The 23,165-nt window shown below is 48.9% G+C and overlaps 1 long non-coding RNA gene across 1 annotated transcript in view; it reads left to right on the forward strand.

Moving 5' to 3' along the window:
* Window positions 1-3,166: 3,166 nt before the first annotated feature.
* The window catches only part of LOC140219477 (uncharacterized), a 34,763-nt gene continuing 14,764 nt past the window's right edge, over window positions 3,167-23,165 (forward strand). Inside the window, exons 1-2 of the long non-coding RNA XR_011895751.1 lie at window positions 3,167-3,302; window positions 3,365-3,426. This is a non-coding gene — a long non-coding RNA (uncharacterized lncRNA). The remainder of the gene's footprint in view (window positions 3,303-3,364; window positions 3,427-23,165) is intronic.

Genomic DNA, 23,165 nt, shown 5'->3' on the forward strand with positions numbered 1-23,165 from the left:
GCTTCCATTTGCTGTCGTCACTTTTCGCGACGGTTCTGCTGCCCTGTACGTGTGTAATCCGTCCACCTGCCCATCATCCCTACTCTGTGGCGAGTGCCTGGGTACTTCTGAAGCTTTCGATTGCGTTCTCGCGGCCACCATGTCTGTTGATACGGCATCACTTCCGATTTGTGCCGTCACTCCTTCCTCCGCGACCGATGCCGCTGTAGACGTCTTAGCTCGTGCCGTCGACGCAGAACTCACACCTGCACTGCATAAAGAAATAATCGAGCTGCTCCAACGTTTTCGTGCCTCATTCGACATTGACCAAACATCCATGGTCCGAGCGTCCGCAGTCGTTCACCGTATCGACACCACTCGACAATCACCATTTCGCCAGCGTCCGTATCGTGTGCCCGCCGTTGAACGCCGTATGATCGACCTGCACGCTGACGACATGCTGGAGCGTGCAATCATCCAGATCTCTTACAGTCCCTGCGCATCTCCGGTTGTCCTCGTTAAAAAAAAGATGGCCTCATTCGGTTCTGCGTCGACTTTCGCCGCCTTAACCGAATGACGCGCAAAGGTGTCTATATCGTCTGCCGCGCATCGACGATGCCTTGAACAGTCTGCTGGGAGCGGAGTTTTTTACCTCGCTGGATCTGCACTCAGTGTACTGGCAAGTGCCAATGGCACAGGCTGATCGCGAAAAGACACCCTTTGTAACACCTGATGGGCTATATGAATTTACTGTCATGTCGTTCGGCGTCTGCTACGTGCCTGCTGCTTTCGAGCGAATGATGGACACCATTCTTCGAGGGTTGAAGTGGAAAACGTGCTTCTGTTATTTAGATGACATTGTGGTTTTTTCCACCGACTTTGCGTCGCACTGCATCTGCCTCGAACAAGTCCCTGCGTGCCTCTCCATTACAGGACTGCAACTAAATAGAAGAAATGCCACTTCTGCGCGCGCACGCTTACTATTCTCGGCCATGTTTCAAAAGACGGTATCCTCCCGGACCCAACGAAACTTAGCGCCGTATCCGAGTTCCCTAAACCAACCACCAGCTTCGTCGGCCTGTGATCATATCTCCTATGCTTCATCCGTAACTTTGCCTCTAACATCGCCCCATTGACGCCGCTTCTCGGCGGCAGTTCTGACCTATCAGCCTGGTCCCGGCGTGCGACGATGCAATTGAACTGCGACGCGTTCTCACCTCTCCTCCAGTACTGCGACACTTTGATCCCTCTGCTCCAACTGAGGCCCATACGGAGGCTAGTGGTGTCGGGCTTCCCGCTGTACTTGCACAACGCAAGGATGGCTTCGAAGAGTACATCGTTGCGTATGCCAGCCGCACCCTTATCAAAGCTGAGGCGAACTACTCGGTCCCTGAGAAGGAATGTCTGGCCATCTTTTGGGCTATCGGAAATTCTCGTCCATGTGTGTACGGGCGTCCATTTGACATCGTGACCGACGATCAAGCCCTTTGCTGGTTATCTTCACTAAAAGATCCAACTGGTCGGCTCGCCCGTAGCGCATTGCGCCTACAAGAGTACGACATCCTTGTTGTTTATCGCTCAGGCCGAAAGCATCCAGACGCAGACGCTCTATGCCGGTCACCGCTGCATTCTGGTCCTGTCCACTATTCTATTTCCAACTGCGGTGCTTTCGACCTAACATTTCGGACATGCCATCAGAGCAGCGCAAAGACCCATGGATCTCTTCGCTTAATGACTTCCTGTCTAGCCAGTTGCCTGCACCGATCTATCGGACGCTCCGTCGTCAAGCCACGCATTTCATCATACGGAATAACCTGCTGTACCACCGCAACTACAATTCGAGTGGCCGCATGTGGTTGCTTGTTATACCCCGACACATCCGCTCCGACATCGGCGCCACGTTCCACGATGACCTAAAATGCGGCCACGCTGATGTATTAAAGACATACTCTCGTCTCCAACTTCAGTACTACAGGGACGGTATGTGCCGTTTCGTTCGCCAGTATGTCCGGTCATGCCACGTATGCCAACGACGCAAGACGCCACCTCAAAATTCCACCGGCCCCTTGCAACCTTCACCATGCTCCGCGCGCGCGTTCGATCGCTTCGGCATTGACCTATACGGACCGCTTCCCAACACTCCAAGAGGAAACCACTGGGTTATTGTTGCTATCGGCCACCTTGCGCGGTACGTTGAAACTTCATCCCCAGCGTCTGCCACAGCAAAAGACGTCGCTAAGTTTATCCTTCAAAACCTGGTTTTACGCCATAGAGCACCTCGAGAACTAATGAGCGACTGCGGTCACGACTGCGGTCAAAGAAGTGCCGTATCATTCACCGTACTACAATGGCATATCATCCTCAAACTAATGGGTTGACAAAACGTTTCAACCGCACCCTTGGCGATATGTCGGCCATGTATGTTTCATCTGACCACTCGAATTTGGATCGCATTCTGCCTTTCGTCACCTACGCTTACAATACTGCCACGCAAAGCACCACTGGGTTCTCCCCTCTTTTCCTGCTTTACGGACACGAACCTTCATGCACTAAGGACACGATTTTACCTTACAGGCCAGATACCTTAAGTGGACGATTCTTTCTAGAGCGGCTGCTTATGCCGAAGGATGTCGCCAGCTCGCTCGTTTGTTCACATCCCAGGACCAGTGGCGCCAAAATCGTCGCCACGATTCGTCCACTACTGCTACGTGCTTTGCTCCTGGCTCGCTTGTCTAGTTGTGGGTGCCCTCTACTCCTCCACGCCTTTCCTCCAAGCTGCTCTTCAAGTACCAAGGTCCTTATCGGGTACTGAAGCAAACATCCGCGGTTTACCACCTCGTCGAGCCAATAGAAGCGCCTTCCGACCAGCGTCGCAGCCAGGAAATTGTCAACGCCTCCAGGCTCAATGTCAACGTCTCCCATGACTCCCCTGTGTTTCCTGTCCTTAGGTCGCCAGGATGGCTACGCTTTCGGTGGGGAGTGATTGTGCTGAAGGAACTGGGCAGTGGGCATAGTGCTGGTGAAAGAGAAGACGGCGAGGATTGCGTGCTTCCCTGTTTCGATATAGCACCGACCTGTTTAAGCCTACTGCTACAACCTAGAAGTTGTGCCGCTAGGGGAACACCCCTGTTGTAAATGAAATATTATTGAGCTTTGAAGAATGTTTTCATATCTTTTTTTCAGTTTATATGGACAAAAAACCCCATATGGACGTATCTTACCACAGATAGCAGAGAATGTTTGTGTCAAGTGGACGTAATGCAATCTATGAGCGAAAAAGACATTACTTTCACTCACAACTATCTTGACAAGCATCAACACAGGTACTGTACCATTGTACAACAGTTTAAATCGCAGATCTGACATGAATATACCTCTTTTACAGGAGACACCAGAAACTGGTTGGAGTTTTGCATAAAAAGAATGTCATGTATGTCCACCTTACCGGTAATGAAAATTAACATTTCTTTTTATCAAGAGCACAGTGAAACTATGCTATTTTTGCCCTGTATTTGCAGATCAGGCTACTTTAAACAAATATAATCTAGTAGAAAATTGTGGGCTGACTATTTTAGACCGTGACGCACTCGGTGTCACACATTATGGGTGCGCAATTCTTCAAACTAAGGACGCTGAAGTAATAAAATTATTTCCTTCGCGTTTACTTTTCCCGCAGAAATTTTAATTTACTGATGAGACAAGCAAGTCTGCGAAACAATAAATTGCCCTCTAAACAAATAGTCACGCAATTTATCCCTATGGAATACTTGAGCCATACACGGAGCTCATAATCGTTTCTAGAAATGAAAGAAATATGCTGCCAACTTCACCGCACAATCAGCTCAGAATAATTTTGTCCAGAAAAGCAAAACTGCAGAGCCGAAGAGCTCGAAAGACCGATCTTGTGTTGAGGGCCATCTATGAGCGACCTTACTTCTTGGGCCTCTTCTTGGGGCGTGTTTCTCGAAAGCAGTGTATTTTTTCGAAGCAAGGAAATTTGGTTGACACGTTAGCACGGCAGCAGAAGTAAGACGACGGCCACTACGATAGAAAGACGATAACAGCATGTCGAAATATTTTTTTCCCGTGGCGAAGCAGTGTTACACCCTGATTAGGTGCAACATGGCCAATCCAGATAGTGATGTATAGTCGCACGGCGTCTTGGTAGCGTTACCTGCTACGAAAAATAGATTGGATAATGGAGGGAGATCAGAAAGTTGGGGCTTTCAGCATAGTATGACGTCATGAAACATTAGGTGGGACAAGACCAGAATGAAAGAAAAAATCTGGCGCGCTTATACTGTTCGTGCATGGTATCTGCAGTGCAAAGTCTGTGAGTTCATGTAAAGTAGCGCACGAGCATGTGCGCTGGATCTTAGTACTTGACAAGGCGCGTGTTCCACAGCATGTGTGCTACGTACGTGGCTTTGTGACCCGTTGGGACGAAGAATGCGTAAGCATTCTTCAGGCAGCAGCAGTGGTGGTTGGCGTGGTTGACGGAATGGCATCTAAATTAATGCGCAACTAAATTTTTCACACGTTAGTCAAAATTGTTTGCAATATTGTATTGTATAGATTTTTTGACTGCCAGTTTCGATGCTGCTGCTGCTTCGACTGCAACTTTGGCAGGGGTCAAATGTGTATTTGCTCTCTCGAGCAAGAATGAGTGCAGATGCTTGTTCGTTTTCTCACTCCGTGATTAGCCATGATGATGTCGCCAGAAATTAAGTTGATTGCAGTGGTGACTTTCGTGTCGGGAAATGTAGCAGTATCACTGCTAGGCCCTTTATTATGATAAGAGATGGCGCCAAAAATTCACTTGGCTGTCCTACATGTAAACTTGCTCTAGGGAACCATTTCAGTGCACCACTCTATCACTCTTAAAACTGAGTTTGTGGAAATAAAAAAATATATCTGTCGCACATGCAACCCCCAGAGGCGTCTATTGATGTGCATACGGCGTTTGACGCACGACACTTGACAGTTCGCCATTAAGGGGCCCACATGCACGGCTTTGTTGGGCATGAACCTTCATGGCGCGCAATGGCGCTGCATTATTCAAGCAAAACTACTGGCTCACTCGCCTCGGCGTAGGTGTAATAGTACGAAAATGGGGAAGCCGCACGAAAAGGAAACTTGCTTCTCAGGCGGCGGATTCAAACTACCAACCTACGGGTTGCGAGACCACCACGCTAGCCGATTCAGTCGCTGGCGGTTCATCATATGCAACCTTTAAACCTGTATTTTATGTGCCTGAAGAAGTGGGCGCAAGGCAAGGCGCGAGCTAGTCACAGGCGTCTCTCCTTCCCGGAGGGGGGAAAGTGCGTGATCGCGTGTTCGCATGCCTCGGGAGTTCCCATCATTTCAGGCGCAACAGTCAGATGGGCAGGCGGCGTTTGTTTCGTTTACTGAAAATCGGCCTGCGTTGAAGGAACGGTAGCGGGACCGAGCCGCGCGTCGTGTGTTTGGTGGAAGAACAGGCAGCGTTCATAAACGCCTGCGGGAATTCGCTCTGGAAAGGGCTCGTCGTTCACGAGCCGACCTCGCCGTCAGGTAGCGCGAAGCCGAAGCGTTACGAGAACGAAGAGCCGCGGACAAGGCTAGGTCAGCTGGTATACCTCCCCAAGTAAACCGAAATTGCGTCCCGAGAGCCAATTTCTCCCTTGGTTGCCGGTTGGCCAAACTCCCAGAGGAAAAAAACAATGAAAGAAATGAAACCTGCTTCCATGGCAACGGTTTTGTTGAGGGAGGGGGAAACGCCGTCCCACTTGTCGTCCGCTATGCACTCGACGAGCACACAACTTTCTCTGCAGACACCGACGGAAACGAACACCTCTTCAAACATCTTTTTTTTTTTAGATTGTTTTCCCCTTTCATAGTTTGTTTCGAAGTGGCTCCGGCTTCTAATTTTCTTTTTCTGTTCAAGATGGGCGAGCCAGCATGCCAAGCCACGCGGCTGTGTGGTTTGTTCACTGCTTTTTGAGCAGCCAATCGCACAGCGAGATATCCATGACACAACACAATAATGCAGAGCTGAGTATCTGATTAAGTAGTACAAATGAGCGCATTCTGTAATACGGCGATGCATGTGTAAGACAGCTGCCTACAATATCTCATAGACCAAAAATTGCTGCATAGGTCCAGCTTGTTTTTTTTTTGCACAGCCCAACTCTTCCATACATTTGTTGTAGCAATAGCTATTTGTGAATTATCGAAATATTATCAAGGGCAGCAGACCCACCATTTTCGTACACGATTAAGACACTCATCCTGGTAAATGTTCTGCATAGCCGTCATTTTGCTACTGTGCCGATAAATATCCAGGAAATTATATTGAAATTAGGTATTGCCCTATTTCAGATGTGCTTTTGTTGTGCACTACAATATGTGAGACCGCTAGAGTTTTAACGCGAGAGCGTTAAGGAGCTCGTGCCGCAGAAAAGCCGGTGTCGTCGGTGTCGGCGTCCACGGCGTTGGCCGTGAGCAATAAATCCCGGCAGGCACTTTATGAAAAAAAAAACAACTTGCATGATGGGCTGGGTGGGAATAGAACGAGGGTCTCCAGAGTGTGAGACGGAGACGTTACCACTCAGCCACGAGTTTTTTTTCTGTATTACCTTGATTTCAACACCACTCAAACGCGCACAAAGTAGGTCAGTTGGTGCAGAAAAATAATATTACATCACTTCGACAGACTGTACATATTTAAAAGGCACTCAAAGAGGATATCACAGACACCAAAGTGTCAAGTTCCAGAAAGCACTCTGGCGGTTCAATCATGTGCTTGAGGACATCACGCGTGTACCTAAGACTTTCATTTAGGTGTTCCCTCGCAGACCTTTCATCTACGCGGGCATTCCTGACATCCATACGCGTTTTCCACACGCTGCTCATACACAAAAGCATCATCAAGTCAGCCGGCACTCCCCCTGTGTCTGCACACGGTAAGAAACGAATACCGAAAGAACTTAACGGCAGGTCTTTCTTCAGAGTTCGTTTGAGAACATCCCACAAGAAACTGAGTCATGGCAATCCAAGAAGATGTGCTCAATAGTTTCAGGTTTCTTACATATTATGCAGTTAACAGACCATGGAACAAAGAAACCCTTGCTTTGCAGCCATGGCTTCACAAGGAGAGTGCCCGAATGCAATTGAAGAAAGAAGGTTTTCGCTGAAGATCTAACCGGCATTTTTCTAACGCGTTTCAGCACATTGCGTTCAGGTCCTAAGTTATACATCATACGGTAAACAGGATGCGGCAAGAAAACATCAACCAGATCACTATAAAGTTTCTTACGCGTCACTGAAGTCAAAAATTCATTCGAAAAATGCGCTTTCAATAAAGAAAAGGTCCTGTTTCTGCACCGAAATTCTTGCCATGCATAACACTTCTAGTACATAATACACCTTTGTAACTAAAAACAAATTGCAAAGAAAAATTATGCCGGCCCAACTTTTCTGTCTGATCTTTAACTCTTTTTATTTCTTCGATCCAATACGCGGCACTGTCACGATAATGTTGTAGTGGCACCCCAAGATATTTTCCAGGGGTAACGCTCCAGTTCATATTGCAAAAATACTCAGGTACCTGTGTCCAGCTGCCGTGCCATAAACCTAGGCACTTAGTCCAGCTGACAACACTTCCAGTTGCGGCGCAAAAAGAAACGACCTCTTTCATAGTGTTATTCACGCTTTCTGTATCACGGCAAAAAATTGCCACGTCATCCGCATAAGCCAGAACTCTAGTCTCAATTCCTGCGTAGATAAACCCACGAATAGATTGGCTTTTAATTATTTTCAAACAGAAAGGCTCCAAATACAAGGCAAATAAAAGAGGTGACAAACAGCATCCTTGTTTTACTGATGACTCCACTTTTATACTGGCGCCTAATTTCCTATTTATTACTAACTTTGCAGTGGAATCTTTGTACACCATTCTTACTCCATCTGTTATCACTGCACCGGCTTTAACATGTTCTAAGAGCAAAAATATGACATCATGGACGACTCTGTCAAAAGCCTTTTCAAGGTCAATTTGTATCATGGCGACTCTGTCCTCTCTTTCATCGCAGCATTCCAGTATGGTCCTTGCAGTATGTATATTCGAAAAGATCGATCTGCCTTTGATACCGCATGTCTGATGGGGGCCCACAAGTTCTTTTATGACGGTCTGCAATCGTCGCACCAGTACTTTAGTGTAAACTTTGTAGTCCGTATTCGTCAAGCTTATTGGTCTGTAGGCTTCAACCGCCGTAAGTCGCGCAGGATCTTTTGCTTTAGGAATTAAAATAACGTGCGATGTCCGAAAATAAGGAGGCGCTTCCTTATTCTCGTACATGTCCCTTATCCCGTTATCTAATGCTACAGCTATTTCACTTTTAAAGCACTTATAGAAAGCCCCTCCAAGACCATCAGGCCCCGGTGACTTGCCGGGACTAAGTTCGTCAATCGCATCCTCAACTTCTGAAAGGCTTATTGGTCTGTCGAGCGCTTCACAGACCTCGTCTGATAATGTTGGCATTAATGGCAAGAAGTCAGTTCTATACCTTTCGATATCACATGTCTTTTTCCCCATCAAACTTTCATAATAAGACTCAAACGCGTGCTCGATCATTCCAACATTACTAGTGACTTCCCCTTGATAAGTTATTTCTGTTATTTCTTTGGAAACAGCGTGTTTCTCCTCGTCACTTATTGCTTATCGTCACGAGTTCGATGCTTCAAAGCGGTGCAAAAGCGCTTCTAGTGAATGCGGTGTTGCCTTAGAAACGAGCCGTAGAAAGTTATACTGCGGTGTATATCGGTAATCATGAACATGTAACTTACAGAAGTCGCAGTTACACGAGTAGCGAAGTGAGTTTCCGCTGCATTTCTTCAGCGCTTGCCGCACACGCAGAGCCATCTTGCGGCAAACACAGAAGACCCCCTCCTCTCAATGTACGGCGCTGCCCCGACAGGTGCGAAGTGTGCGAATCTTAAGATGCGGCGGTGGAGCACTCGCAAAGAAAACGTGCGGTCGCCCGCCCGTTCCCTGGCTGGTTTAGTCGTCGTTCGTGCTTAGTCGTTTGCTCGTTCGTTCGCACGCTCGTTTAGTCGTTTGCTCGCTCGTTTAGTTCGCGCGCTCATATAGTCGTTCGCTTGCTCGTCTATGCCACTATTAGTTTCTACAGTCACTATGCCTAATTGAGACGCGCTTGCTGTAGGACTCTTAGGCTGGTGCGTTTATTTAAGCAATGAGACAATAAATGGTGCACACGGACTTGTGACTGCAAAGGCAAATCTGTAATGCATCTATGTGAAAATAAACTGTTGACTTGCAACTCGAATGCCGTTTCATATCATTTTAACCTATGGATAAAACATCGTTTCACTTGCCGCAATTTCGGCCGCGTCATGGCGGGGGGATTCATTGCGCGATCAAGACTTCACTAATAAAGTCATGTCTCGCAAATGTTACTTCGAAGGGAGTACAACCGTCCTGAATGCATGCACCTCAGTGCAACTCGGTTCGCGACAAGTGCGTCACTTAGTAAACGGACGAACCAACGCACGATGAAGTGTTATTCGTGATAAGTCATTAACCTGAAAAAAATACTGAAGGCCACAGTGGTCTTGTTTGAGATTGAGTCAAGCATTGTTATCGCGCTCCCGCTTCGCGCACGAATGCTAAAAAACTAATTTTATTTTCTTGGCTACGCACAGTCCCGATTCGATGATCGGCCGCGGTATTTCTGTCGGCGTTGAGACACGAGAAACATAATAGCACCATCGCCCACCTCTGAGGCTTTGCGCGCGCTTAGATTGGCAAGCACGCACGTTGGCGGCATTGTAGCTTGTAATACACTTTCTAACCTCCAGAGCAGTGATCTCCGTCAGCCTTTGTACGTCATAGCTGATACGCGCCGCGAATTCACATGGTAAGGGTGGCGCAGATTCTTTAGGCTGAGGGCTTGCTGGAAGCCAAGAGGTTGTCATTCGATGGTAAACGTGTTATTTACAACCATTCGCAACAAGATCTTGCAACACGCCCTTGACAAATGTTGCGTACCTAATTGTAGGGCACGCGATACATTCGCAGTCGTCAACGCACAGCGTTAACACTCCTTCAGATACTTTTTTTAAGAAATAGTTATCAAAAAATGAAACAAAAGCTGCCGTTACCGAATTTGTATAAGCATCCGACTAGAAATTCTATGCTGTACACGAAGTTACGCGGAGCTGGAAAGCCAACGTGAACGCCTAAAGAGCACTGCCTTGCTATGCGTGCATTCACTCTGCGAAAGGTCGTCTGCTGCGCTCGAGCAACGTAGGCGGCGCCATGGTCGAGGAGGAAGCGTGAAAGAGAGGAGAAACGAGGAGGAGTGAACGCGGAGGAGGAGAGTGGCACTACTTTACGAAGTTTCAGGGGCTTTAGCATTGGGGTTGTGCGGGGACAGGTTCGAGGCGCGTCGCGTCCCGGACTCCCTCTCCCCTGACGACGTTTCTCCTTGCTCCCTCACGGCTTTCAGAATCAAGCGTCCTTCCATTCTTTAGATCACTATCTGTCTATCTCTCTGCCCGTGCCGATCACGACGTTTGGCTGGCGTGCATCGTTTCCACGGGGCTCCAAGACACCGAGTTCTTTGGTTCGTTCCGCTTGCTCAGGCGCACGTTTCGTTGCCGCGCCGAACGCTTCGTTGCTCGACGCTCACCGCGTCCGATGCGGGGCGCCTCGTAAGTGATCGCTGCGCGTTCCACTCAAGATCGCGATCTTCCACTCTTGAAGCTTAAGCGTCCTCTAATTTTTATTCACATCTATAACATTGCGATGAAGGTATCAATTCTAAATTGCTCGCGAGTATATTTCACATGTTTCTTAAAATTTATCATGCATTTCGTTTGTTCTACAGTCATCTAGGCATAAATGGAACAGTTCCAAGACAATAAAAGCAAATATCGCTAAGTTTTTCTTTTGAGAAACAATAAATGCAGGAGAAGCATGTCTCAATCGGCGATTGATCGTCAAAACAGGTTGGGCAAAGACGGAGTGATGCACGAAGGCATTATGCGACTGGTAGCATCAGAACATATAGAAATATTTTCTACAATGACCGTAAGCCGGTTGCATTCAATGCATCAGGGCAAGCTGCTTAGAACAATTCTCTTATAATGGTTTTCATTACCTTCCTCTATTACGCTGATTTTCACATTAACCACTTTCTTTAACAGAGCCGGTATGCTCAGTTTCGTGCGACTTGTTTGAAGCATAGGACAGGTGTTCGAGCTATGTTACGAGCTTGATCATTGGCTGCAGGTTATCCGGCATGAGAATTTCGGTGTCTACCCAATTAGGAGTTGAAATCATTTGAACTTTTTTAGAACACGCGTTTCTGGCACAGCATGCTTACTTTGCTTGGCAAGATTACTCGTGAGTTCACCGAAAGGAAACCTCCCAAACACTTTTACCATAATAATCAAACAAATTAAGTCCAGAGTGATGACCAATATTAGTACTTGTACAACTTTACTGTAGTAATCGCAAGATTATAGCATCACATTATCCATGTATGGTAGCTATGCAGTTGTCTGCTGATTCGTCGCCACTTACTCAAGCAGCATCCAGACCAGCGCGTCGCAAATGGAACGTTCCCGCCCCGCGTTCGCGGTCGAGGCTTGCCTCGTTGCGCTAGAGCCCGACTACTCAAGCTGAAGGTTGGCTGCGTGAACGTGCACGAACGTTTATACAGACAAGGACGTGTGGCAAGTCCATTGTGTATGTCTTGTGGCTGCTGCGAGACACTTCAGCACCTTATATTTGAGTGTCCCGCTTTGAGTGCGCAGTGCATGTCGCTAGTGAGAAAATATTATCTCTTGCCCTGCGGTGTGCGACAATCGAGGAATGTTTATACCCCAGTGGTTGTGCGTCTAAACGTGATTAGGCTCATTGCGCCCTACTTACCTTTCTAGAGTAAACTAACTTAGGTTCACGTTTGTAGCGTGAACATTCAACATTTTGTAGCAGCGTTACCTTCAGTGACCGGCCCTACTGTGTGTGATCTGTACTGTGTTCTACTTTAGCCTTTAGATTTGTCCTATTGCTCTTCCTTTCCTCTTTCCTCCCCTCCTTCCTATCGTCCATTTCTGTGTTGCTGTCACCTCCCTTCAGTAGAGTAAGCAGGCGTTGTGTCCCTTCCTGTGGCAATTGCCAGCCTGCTCCTCCCTTTCCCTTTCCTGTTAACTGTGTATATATGTTCAAAACAAATATCAGATGGAAAGCTATCGCGGTTTTCATGACGTTGCATGACAGACAGGCGAAGTGGGGATGGTCGAAAATGTTTTTGACATATCGCGGAGGGCTGATTGCAGAATCGGAATATAAAAATTTGGAATAGTTTTACGTTATAGCGCCCGTGGATAAGATAGTTCTAGTGACTGAGAAGTGCTACAGAGACCTACGCAGTACCAGTGGCACCCACGACAATAATGGAAGGGGGAATAGGAATTTGACATCCTAGAAGTAACGTCGGAAGAAGTAAAGAAAGCTTTGGGAGCCGCGCAATGCGGGAAGGCAGCTGGTGAGAATCAGGTAAAAGCAGACTTGTTGAAGGATGGTGGGCAGATTGTTCTAGAAAAACTGGCCACGCTGTATACGCGATGCCTCATGACATCAAGCGTACCGGCATCTGGACAGAACGCCAACATAATCTTAATCCATAAGAAAGGGGGCGCCAAAGACTTGAAATATTATAGACCCATCAACATACTGTCCGTCGCCTACAAAGTATTTACTAAAGTAATCTCAATTAGAATCAGGAACACCTTAGACTTCTGTCAACCAAAGGACCAGGCAAGATTTCCTAAAGGCTACATAACAATAGACCATATTCACTCTTTCAATCAGGTGATATAGAAATGTGCGGAAGACAACCAAACCCTACATATAACTTTCATTCATTATGAGAATGCGTTTGATTCAGTCGAAAGCTCAGCAGTCATGCACGCATTACGGAATCAGGGTTTAGACGAGCCGTATGTAAAATCACTGAGGGATATCTATAGCGGCCCCACAGCTACCGTAGTCTTTCATAAAGAAGGCAACAAAATCCCGAAAGGAAGGTCGTCAGGCAGGGTGTTACGATCCATCCAATGCTATTCACAGCGTGTTTACAGAAGGTATTCAGAGACCTGGATTGGGAAGAGTTTGGTATAAGAGTTAATGGAGAATAACTAAGTAACTTGCAATTCGCTGATGACCTCGCCCTGCTTAGTAACTCCGCGGACCAATTGCAATGCATGCTCACTGACATGGACAGGGAAAACAGAAGGGTGGGTGTAAAAATAATCTGCAGAAAACTAAGGTAATGCTTAACAGTCTCGAAAGAGAACAGCAGTTTACGATAGGTAGCAAGGCACTGGAAATGGTAAGGAAATACATCTAGCTAAATCAGATGATGACCGCGGATCCGGATCATGAGACTGAAATAATCAAAAGAATAAGAATGGGCCGGGTTGCGTTTGGCAGGCATTCTCAGATCATGAACAGCAGGTTGCCAATATCCCTCAAGAGAAAAGTGTATAACAGCTGTGTCTCACCAGTACTCACGTATGGGGCAGAAACCTGGAGGCTTACGAAAAGGGTTCTACTTAAATTGAGGACGACGCAACGAGCTATGGAAATAAGAATGATATGTGTAACGTTAAGGGGATAAGAAAAGAGCACATCGGGTGGGGAAATAAACGCGAGTTAATGATATCTTAGTTGAAATCAAGAAAAAGAAATGGGCATGGGCAGGACACGTAATGAGGAGGGAAGCTAACCGATGGTCATTTAGACCTTAGTACGGAGTGGATTCCAAGGGAAAGGAAGCGTAGCAGAGGGCGACAGAAAGTTAGGTGGGCGGATGAGATTAAGAAGTTTGCAGGCACAACATGGCCACATTTAGCACATGGCCGGGGTAGTTGGAGGAGTATGGCAGAGGCCTTTGCCCTGCAGTGGGCGTAGCCAGGATGCTGATCATACGGATGATGATGAATCGTCGTACATGAGGCTTTGGAAAAAGTCAAATAGTTATCTAGAGAAGAGAGGCAAGGAGAATTGATTAACGAGTCACATAATTTTAGGCACTCAAGTTTGCGAGGCTCTGCAAGAGGAGTGAGACCAAGTAAGGGAAGAGAGCTAGACTGCGAAAATTCCTTGTCATATTTCTACAAACAAAATGCACTGCCTTTTTTTGCACTGATTCTAGTTTTGTGACGTCAAAGTGTTTGTACGCATTCCATACAACGCAGCCATACTTGAGGATGAGGCGAATGAGGGTTCTATATTGTCGCGAGATAAAAAGGCAGGCAGTGAGTTCCAAGCGAACGGTCGTTGTCTGTTCGTTTCTGCAGCAGCTACCACGGACGCTTCTCCATCCTCGCCTTCTAGCGTAACTAGCGCGTGTCATTTGCCCTCTCTCCAAAAAAAGCAAAAAGAAGAGAGACTACTTCTCCACGCGACGAGACGAAAATTGACCCACGCCCAAGAAAAATGAAATATTGGGGGGATGTTAAATGCCACACGGAGAAAATAAAAGAAAGGAGGGAGACAATGGACGTAACGACAGGGGCCGCACCAGAATGTTTGTGGATGAGAGTCAGCACAAGTGGTAGGACTTCATCCTGGTAACGCGAACAATGTCAGAGGAACGTGGTCTACGGGAGTGGTGCGAAGTTTCGACTGGAATGACTTCGTAGTTGACAGGACTTAGACGGTGCAAAACTATGTAGGGTCCAAAGTATAGGCGAAATAATTTTTCTGACCAGCCTCGTTGACGTATAGGGGTCCAAACCGATATGAGATCGCCCGGGCTGTATGTGACGTCTCGATGGCGTATGTTGTATCGACGAGCATGTTGACTTTATCGGGATAGAATTCGTTGCCGTGAGAGGTGACGCGCCGCTTCGGCAGGCTCAACAAAGGTGTCTCTATCTGGTGTGGGTGGTTGAGACGAAGTTGATAGGAGCATAACGTCGAGCATAGCGGTGACGTCGCGTCTGTAGACCAGACGAAAAGGAGGAAACCCAGAGGTTTCTTGAAGCGCAGTGTTGTACGCGAATGTCACATACGGGAGCAGTTCGTCCCACTTCTTATGATACGTGGCGACATACGTAGAAAGCATATCCAATATCGTTTTGTTGACATGCTCAGTTAACCCGTTACTCTCTGGGTGATACGCAGTTGCCATACGGTGCGTTGTTCAACTCAGCTGCAGAATATTCTGGGTGAACTGGGCGGTGAAGGCCATACCATGGTCTGCGATGACGACAGCGGGAGCACCATTTTGAAGGACGATATTTTTGAGAAAGATATTCGCTACATGTGAAGCAGTAGCTCTCTGAACGGCTTGTGTTTCGCAGTATCAAGTGAGGTAATCGGTGGCAACAACGATCATGCGGCTATCAGCCGAAGACTTGCGAAACGGGCCAGGTAAATCCTCACCGACTTCTTTGAAAGGTGAGCAAGGAGGTCGTACAGGCTGAAGCATACCGGTTGGTTTCAGTGGTGGAACGTTCCGACGCTGGCAATCTCGAGAACTTCTGACGTACTGCTTCACCGTTTTTGTGAGTTTTTGCCAGCAGTACTTCTGCTTGGTCCTTGCCAGAGTACACGTGAAACCAAGATGCCCGGACGATGGTTCGTCGTGACATGTACGTAGAACGTCGATGCGGAGAGGAGCGGGAACAACAAGCAAAAAAACGGTTGCCGTAGGGTGAAAGTTCCGCGTGTATAAGATGTCGCCGCGCCGGCAGAATGAGGACAAGTGACGCGCGAACTGTCGCAGGGGTTGTGGGCGGCTTCCTTCAAGGTAATCAATCAAGGGCTGCAGCTCGGAATCATGGCGTTGCTGTTGAGCTAGGTTTAAAGACGGAGGAGTACAAAGAAATCCAGAGTAGCTGTCAGTATATGGTGCGTCAGTATATGGTCAGTCGTCAGTCAGTGGTGCAGGTTCGACGGGGGCAGTCATCTTCCATATGTTTCTGGCGAGACTTAACGACGACTGTCACATCAAATTCCTGCAACCGAAGGCTCCATCTTGCGAGACGGCCTGAGGGATCCTTGAGATGCGCCAGCCAGCAGAGAGAGTGGTGGTCGATGACGACGTGGAAGGTGCATCCGTACAAGTATGGCCGGAATTTCTGGATAGACTATATGACTACCAGACATTATTTTTCAGTTGCTGAGTAGTTTTTTTAAGCAGCAGACAACGTTCGGCGGGCATACGCAATAACGCATTCAACACCAGCTTGAAACTGTACGAGTGTCCCTCTGACACCAACGTTACTAGCATCAGTATTGGCACGTGTGCTTGTCTTCATCGATCGACACTTTTCATCGCCTAACAAATGTTATCGCTCAGCGCGGGACGCGTCTACTTGTATCCGAAGTTTCTAGAATGTTATCGATGCTTCTATCTGCTGTCTGTTTTCGCCGAACCTGGTGTAATCTGATTGCATGTATGCGCGACGCGAATGGCTTAGAACTTTGTGGAAAGCATGCGGGTCCCAGCGATTACTCTGGAACATCTGACGACTGATCTATAAAAGCCGAAGCGCTTGACCTGCTGATCAGATTTCGACGACCGCCGATCGTGTTCGCCGCAACCATTGTTCTTTCAGTGTAGCCTGTTTTTGAGGGCACAGGTTCGTCCAATAAAACGCTCGTTTTGTTAATCACAGATTTGCTGCCTTCTTACCGTCAGTGCCACGTGACATCTGGTGGAGGTGCTGGGTAAGTCCGGTCATGAACGGTAATTCTTGCCGTGCAGATTCCAGTCGGCGTGGTGAGGTGTCCTACAGCGGTCCGAATTTGAGGGCCTTCCCAAGTAGTCTTAACTTTCTTCAACTGGGTGGCGATGTGTCCACTCATGACGGAGTAATGGGCTCTTGTGTCGACTAAGGCAGTGACTGCGTGGCCGTCGAGAAGCGCGTCGAGGTCAGTGGTTTTTTGTTTTGCATTGCAGTTCGGTCTTGGCGTCGTATCACGGCTGCGTCGCGTTGACCTGTGGCTGGTATGTGGCGTCGTCAGGTCGTCTTTCGTAGGCGTATTCTTTACTTCCAGACTTCGTCGTGACGGCGGCGTGTCGTTATGTCGCCTACGTATTTTTTTTTTTTTGACGTCTTCGTTGGCGGCGGAGGATCTTCGTCAGTTCGACGAACAGCAACCACACCTCCGCCAGGTGCTGCTTTTAGTTTTCCGGATATGGGCTCGCAGACCGGCCCCGGGCTGGGCAAGTGTATGTTCTGCGCCGCGGCGTCAGGTAGAGGCCTGGTGACGGCGAACGGGACGGTCGTCGAGGGCTCCACTGAGTGGTCACGAGGTAGTCGGCGATATCGCAAGGTCGTTCACCAAGCTGTGGTCGCGGCGCTTTCACGGCGAACCCTCGCAGTCCCATCTCCCGGCATGGGCATCGGTGGTAGACGTGACCCGCTTCTCCGCAGTGATAGCAGAGCGATTGGTGGTCAGGAGCGCGCCAAACGTCTGTCTTCCGCGGGTAGCTGCATGGGGTGACGGGTGGGCGTGCTGGAGGCGGCGGCGGTGGTCGACGGAATTCCGGCGTTACAGGGCCCTGAAGGGGTCGTGGAGGGGCACCTTGACGGCGGGTGACGGCGGCGTAGGTCATCGCTTCCGGCTGGGGCTGCGGTGATTCTGGTTGCGGCTCAGGAGCTCCAAGCGATCGCTCAAGCTCATCTTTGACGATTTCGTCGATGGAGGCTAATTGAGGCTGCGACCTGGGGTACAACCTCTGTAGCTGTTCCCGTACGACCGCTCTGATAGTCTCGCGCAGATCCTCGGTGGCCAGTGACTGAATTCCCGCGTAATTAGTGGAGGTCGTGCGGCAGTTGAATGGCCGGTTCCGCATTTCGAGCGTCTTCTCGATACTGGTGGCCTCGCGAAGGAACTCTTCTACGGTCTTCGGTTGGCTTCGTATTATTGCGCCAAAAAGTTCTTCCTTCACACCCCGCATGAGAAGGCGGACTTTCTTCTCCTCGGGCATATCCCGGTCGGCGTGACGGAATAGGTGGTTCATTTGTTCCGTGAAGATGGCAATGTTCTCGTTAGGTAGCTGAACTCGGGTGTCCAGCATTTCTTCGGCCCTTTCCTTGCGCACGATGATCGTGAATGTTCGGAGGAAGGCGCTACGGAAGCGGTCCCATGTTGTCAAAGTCGACTCCCTGTTCTCAAAGCACGTTTTGGCGGCGTCTTCTACGTCGGCTGCTTTTCGACGTCATCGAGGATTCGACAAATACTAGTCGCAAAGCATCGCATAATCACCGAGGAGTGCGCTCGACCACTCCGCCAGAGCCCTTACCGAGTTTCGCCGCGAGAACGTGAAGCAATAATAGAACAAGCCAACGAAATGCTGCCCGACATCATCAAGTCGTCGAAAAGCCCGTGGGCATCCCCTGTTGTCTTGATGAAGAAAAAGGACGGAACGTTACGTTTTTGCCTGCATTATCGTCGACAGAACAAGATCACAAAGAAGGATGTATACCCCCTACCACGGATAGACAACGCATTAAATCGGCTCTGCGACGCAAAATACTTCTCGTCGATGGATCTCAAGTCTGGCTACTAGCAAATACAAGTGGACGAGAGAGATCGTGAAAAAACCGCGTTCGTCACGCCAGACGGCCTCTACGACTTGAAGGTCATGTCATTCGGACTGTGCTCGGTGCCTGCAACGTTCCAGCGCGTCATGGACGCGGTGTTAGCAGGATTGAAGTGGCAGACCTCTCTTGTTTACGTGGGTTACGTCGTCTTCACCGGAAATTTCGACTATCACCTTGGGCAGCTTTTGACAGTACTAGAGGCCATCAAGACATCAGGGCTCACTCTGAAGCCAGAAAAGTGTCACTTCGCTTACGATGAGCTTCTTTTCCTAGGACACGCCATCAGCAAGTCTGGAGTCCGCCCCGACCCGTAAAAGACAGCTGCCATCGCAAAGTTCTTGCAGCCCATCGAGAAGAAGGCAGTGCGTACATTCCTTGGCATGTGTGCCTACTACACGCGCCTTGTCAAGAACTTTTCACGCATCGCTGAGCCGCTGACAAACCTAAGTAAAGGTGACGTCGAGTTCAAGTGAGAAATGCCGCAGGCCGGTGGATTTCAAGAACTCAAACGACGCCTGCATTCGCTGCCCGTACTTGCACACTTCGACAAGGACGCCGATACCGAAGAAATCCACACTGACGCCACACTGGGCCTCGGTGCCGTCCTAGTCCAGAGAAGAGATGGACATGAACACGTGATAGCTTACGCTAGCCGGTCGTTGTCAAAAGCGGAAGGCAATTATTCTAAAACCATAAGGGATGCCTCGCCATCGTTTGGGCTATAGCAAACTTTCGCCCTTGCCTATATGGCAGGCCATTCAAAGTCCTCCGCGACTATCACGCCTTTTGTTGGCTAGCGAATTTAAAGGACCCTTAAGGACGGCTGGCGCAGAGGAGCCTAAGACTGCAATAATATGATATCACTGTAACCTATAGGTCCGGATGAAAACGCTCTCATCCCGATAGCCTATCACGCGCCCCCATTGACTCGCCGCCGCAAGATGACGAAGATGACGACGCCTTCCTTGGCATTTTAAGCATGGGAGACTTCGCTGAACAGCAGCGAGAAGACCCGGAGCTGAAAAACCTCGTCGAGTATTTGACAGGGCACACCGACATTGTCCCTAGGGCATTTAAGCGAGGATTGTCTTCTAGTCGCTTCAAAACAATCTGCTCGTAAAGAACTTCTCATCAGTGCGCGCCAACTACCTTCTTGTTGTCCCGTCAGGACTGCATCCAGAAGTATTGCACGCCCCAGGTGACGACCCGACCACTGGACACCTCGGATTTTGCTGGACACTATCGAGGATACAGGAAAGGTATTATTGGCCGCGCCTGACCGCTGACGTCGCGAAGTTATGTCAGGACATGCCGAGACAGTCAGCGACGCAAAACACCACCGATAAGGCCAGCCGGACTGCTACAGCCAATCGAGCCTCCTTGCCGACCATTCCAGCAGATCGGGATGGACTTGTTGGGACCCATCCCGACGTCAACACCCGGAAATCAGTGGATTGTCGTGGCGACGGACTACCTCACCCGCTTCGCTGAAACTAAAGCACTGCCGAAAGGTAGCGCAGCCGAAGTGGCGAAATTCTTTGTCGAAAACATCCTGCTGCGACATGGCGCCCCAGAAGTCCTCATCACCGACAGAGGAACGGCCTTTATAGCGGAGCTCACCCCAGCCATTCTGCAATACAGTCAGACAAGACGAATCGTCTTACGGAGCGCCTGAATAAGACCCTAGCCGACATGCTAGCAATGTACGTCGACGTCGAACACAAGACCTTGGATGCCGTCCTGTCGTACGTAACATTCGTTTACAACACGGCAGTGCAATGAACGACACAGATCACGCCGTTTAAGCTGGTTTACGGCAGGAACCCGACGACGACGTTCGACGTCATGCAGCCGCACGTCACTGACGAGGAGAATCTTGACGTCGCTACCTATATCCAGCCGCCGAAGAAGCTCGACAGCTCGCCCGCCTAAGGATCAAGAACCAGCAGCGTACCGACCGGCGACACTACAACCTCCGACGACGCTTCGTCGAGTACCAGCCCGGCGACCGTGTCTGGGTATGTACCCCGATACGCCGATGAGGACTGAGTGAGAAACTATTGCGACCCTATTTGGGACCCTACAAGGTCATCCGACGTTTTGGCGCGCTGGACTATGAGGTCGTGCCAGATGGCATTTCGCATTCACAGCGGCGCCGCGGACGATCTGAAGTTGTCCTCGTAGTGTGTGTTAAACCTTGTTTTCGTTGCTACGAGTGTTTTCTTTATTACTTTCGTTTGTTTGCAGCATCGGGTCGATGCGTTTTTAAGAGGGAGGTATTGACATGTGTACTTGTCTTCATCGATTGACACTTTTCACCGCCTGACAAATGTTATCGCTCAGCGCAGGACGCGTCTACATGTATCGGACGTTTCTAGAATGTTATCGATGCTTCTACCCGCTGTCTGCTGTCGCCGGACCTAGTGTAATCTGATTGCATGTATGCGCGACGCGAATGGCGTAGAACTTTGTGGAAGGCATGCGGGTCCCAGCGATTACTCTGGAACGTTCGCCGACTGATCTATAAAAGCCGAAGCGCTTGACCCACTGATCAGATTTCGACGACCGCCGATCGTGTTCGCCGCTATCGTTGTTCTTTGAGTGTAGCCTGTTTTTGAGGGAACAGGATAGCCCAATAAAACGCTCGTTTCATTAATCACACTTTTGCTACCTTCGTAAAGGTCACTACCACGTGACAGTATGCACGTCTGTGTCGGCCTCGGTATCAAAGCGACCAAGTATAGGTTGTGTCCGTAGACGTCGCCGAAGGTCGTCGAAGGCGTCGAAGGCGTCGGATTGCGCTAGGCCCCAAACAAATGTGACGTCGTTCTTGATGAGTCGTTGCAAATGTTTGGCAATCTCCTAAAATTTGGGCACTAAACGGCGGTAAAACGCACAAAGCCCTAAAAATTGGCGGAGATCGTGTTTTGTCTTCGGCATCGGAAACAGAGCAAGTGCCATGACTTCGTCATGGTCAGGGCGCACACCGGTGCTGATGAAAATATGACATAGAAATTGAAGCTCCTCCTAGCCAAAGTGACATTTTTCGGGCTTCAGAGACAGACCAGCGATGAGGATGTATTCAGGAACTGACTCAAGTCGCTGCATGTGTTGTTCCAACGTGGTGGAAAAAACAGCTACGTCGTCTAAGTAGACTAAGCACGACGGCCACTTGAGGTCAGATGAAGCTGTGTCCATCATGCGCTGAAATGTGGTCGGAGCGGGACAGATTCCAAAGGGAGGACCTTAAATTGGTAGAGACCGTTGGGTGTTATAAATGCCGTTTTTTCCTGGCCCCGTTCGTCAACTTCAATCTGCCAGTACCCACTACGCAGATCAATTGAAGAAAAGTAACGGGCATGTCGCAGGCGATCCAAAGAGTCGTCAATCCCAGGAAATGGGTTAACGTCTTTTTTCGTGATCTGGTTCAGTTTGCTATAATCGACGCATAATCGTAGTGAACCGTCTTTCTTCTTAATTAATACAACAGGGGAAGCCCAAGGACTTGTCGATGATTGAATGACATCATCCTCTAGCATTTGTTTAACTTGATGACGAATTGTGTCCTGTTCTCTCTGCGACACGCGATAAGCGTGTTGGCGATGAAGTTGAGGGTCGTTTCAGTGATGATTCTGTGTTTGGTTAAGGGAGTCTGTTTTACCTTCGACGTTGTGGCAAAACAGTCGCTAAATGACGATAGCAGAGTGAGGAGCCTCTCCTTTTCGGGTTGGTCTAGCTGTGGGTTGACGTTGATGTGACTGGTCAAGTCCTCAATGCTGGGTGCCGGAATCGAGATTGTTATTACCGAAGCACAGGCGTTGCACTCGGCCACCGTTTCAAAGTAGGCCATGGAGGTATGCCTCGCAAAGGGCTTGTATGCGCCACTGAAGTTGGTAACTAGGATCGTGGTTTGTCTATTTTGCCGCTCTACGAGACCTCGTGCGAGAGTGACTTCTCGATCTAACAAAGTGGTGAGCTTACCTTCGGCGATACCTATTCCTAGTTGGTCTTGGGGGCATTAACCGAGGACGAAGATGCTACTTCGAGGCGGTAACATCCCACAGTCATTCACCACGCGTAAAGCCGCGTGGTGATGTTCATTCTCTACATTGAATCCGAAGACACATATTTAAAACAAGTCACGAACTAGTCACGCAGGTAAATGATCGCCCCATATTCTTGGAGAACATGCGTGCCCAGTATAACCAGCCGAGAACAATTGAGCAGCACAAGGAAGGACGCTACGAAAGTCGAAGTAGAAATTGCAAGTCTGGCAGTGCATTGTCCAATGGGTGACACGAGGTGTCCTGCAGTCGTGTTTAGATGCCGGCCATCCCATGCTGTCAGCACCTTGCGTAGCCGAGTGACCAGTGACGCACTCATAACCAAGTAAGCTTCGGTATCGACAAGTGCAATTACCGGATAACCGTAGATGGAAGTAGTAATAGCAGCGGAAGTTCTTTTGGCAGTTTCGAATGAAGGCGTCAGCAGTAGGTCGCGAGGGGGTGGCGTCGGCGGAGGATATTTGACGGTTCGATGACAGCGGCCTCACC

The sequence above is a fragment of the Dermacentor andersoni genome, chromosome 7, assembly GCF_023375885.2.
Source record: "Dermacentor andersoni chromosome 7, qqDerAnde1_hic_scaffold, whole genome shotgun sequence".
In the NCBI taxonomy this organism is placed as follows: domain Eukaryota; kingdom Metazoa; phylum Arthropoda; class Arachnida; order Ixodida; family Ixodidae; genus Dermacentor; species Dermacentor andersoni.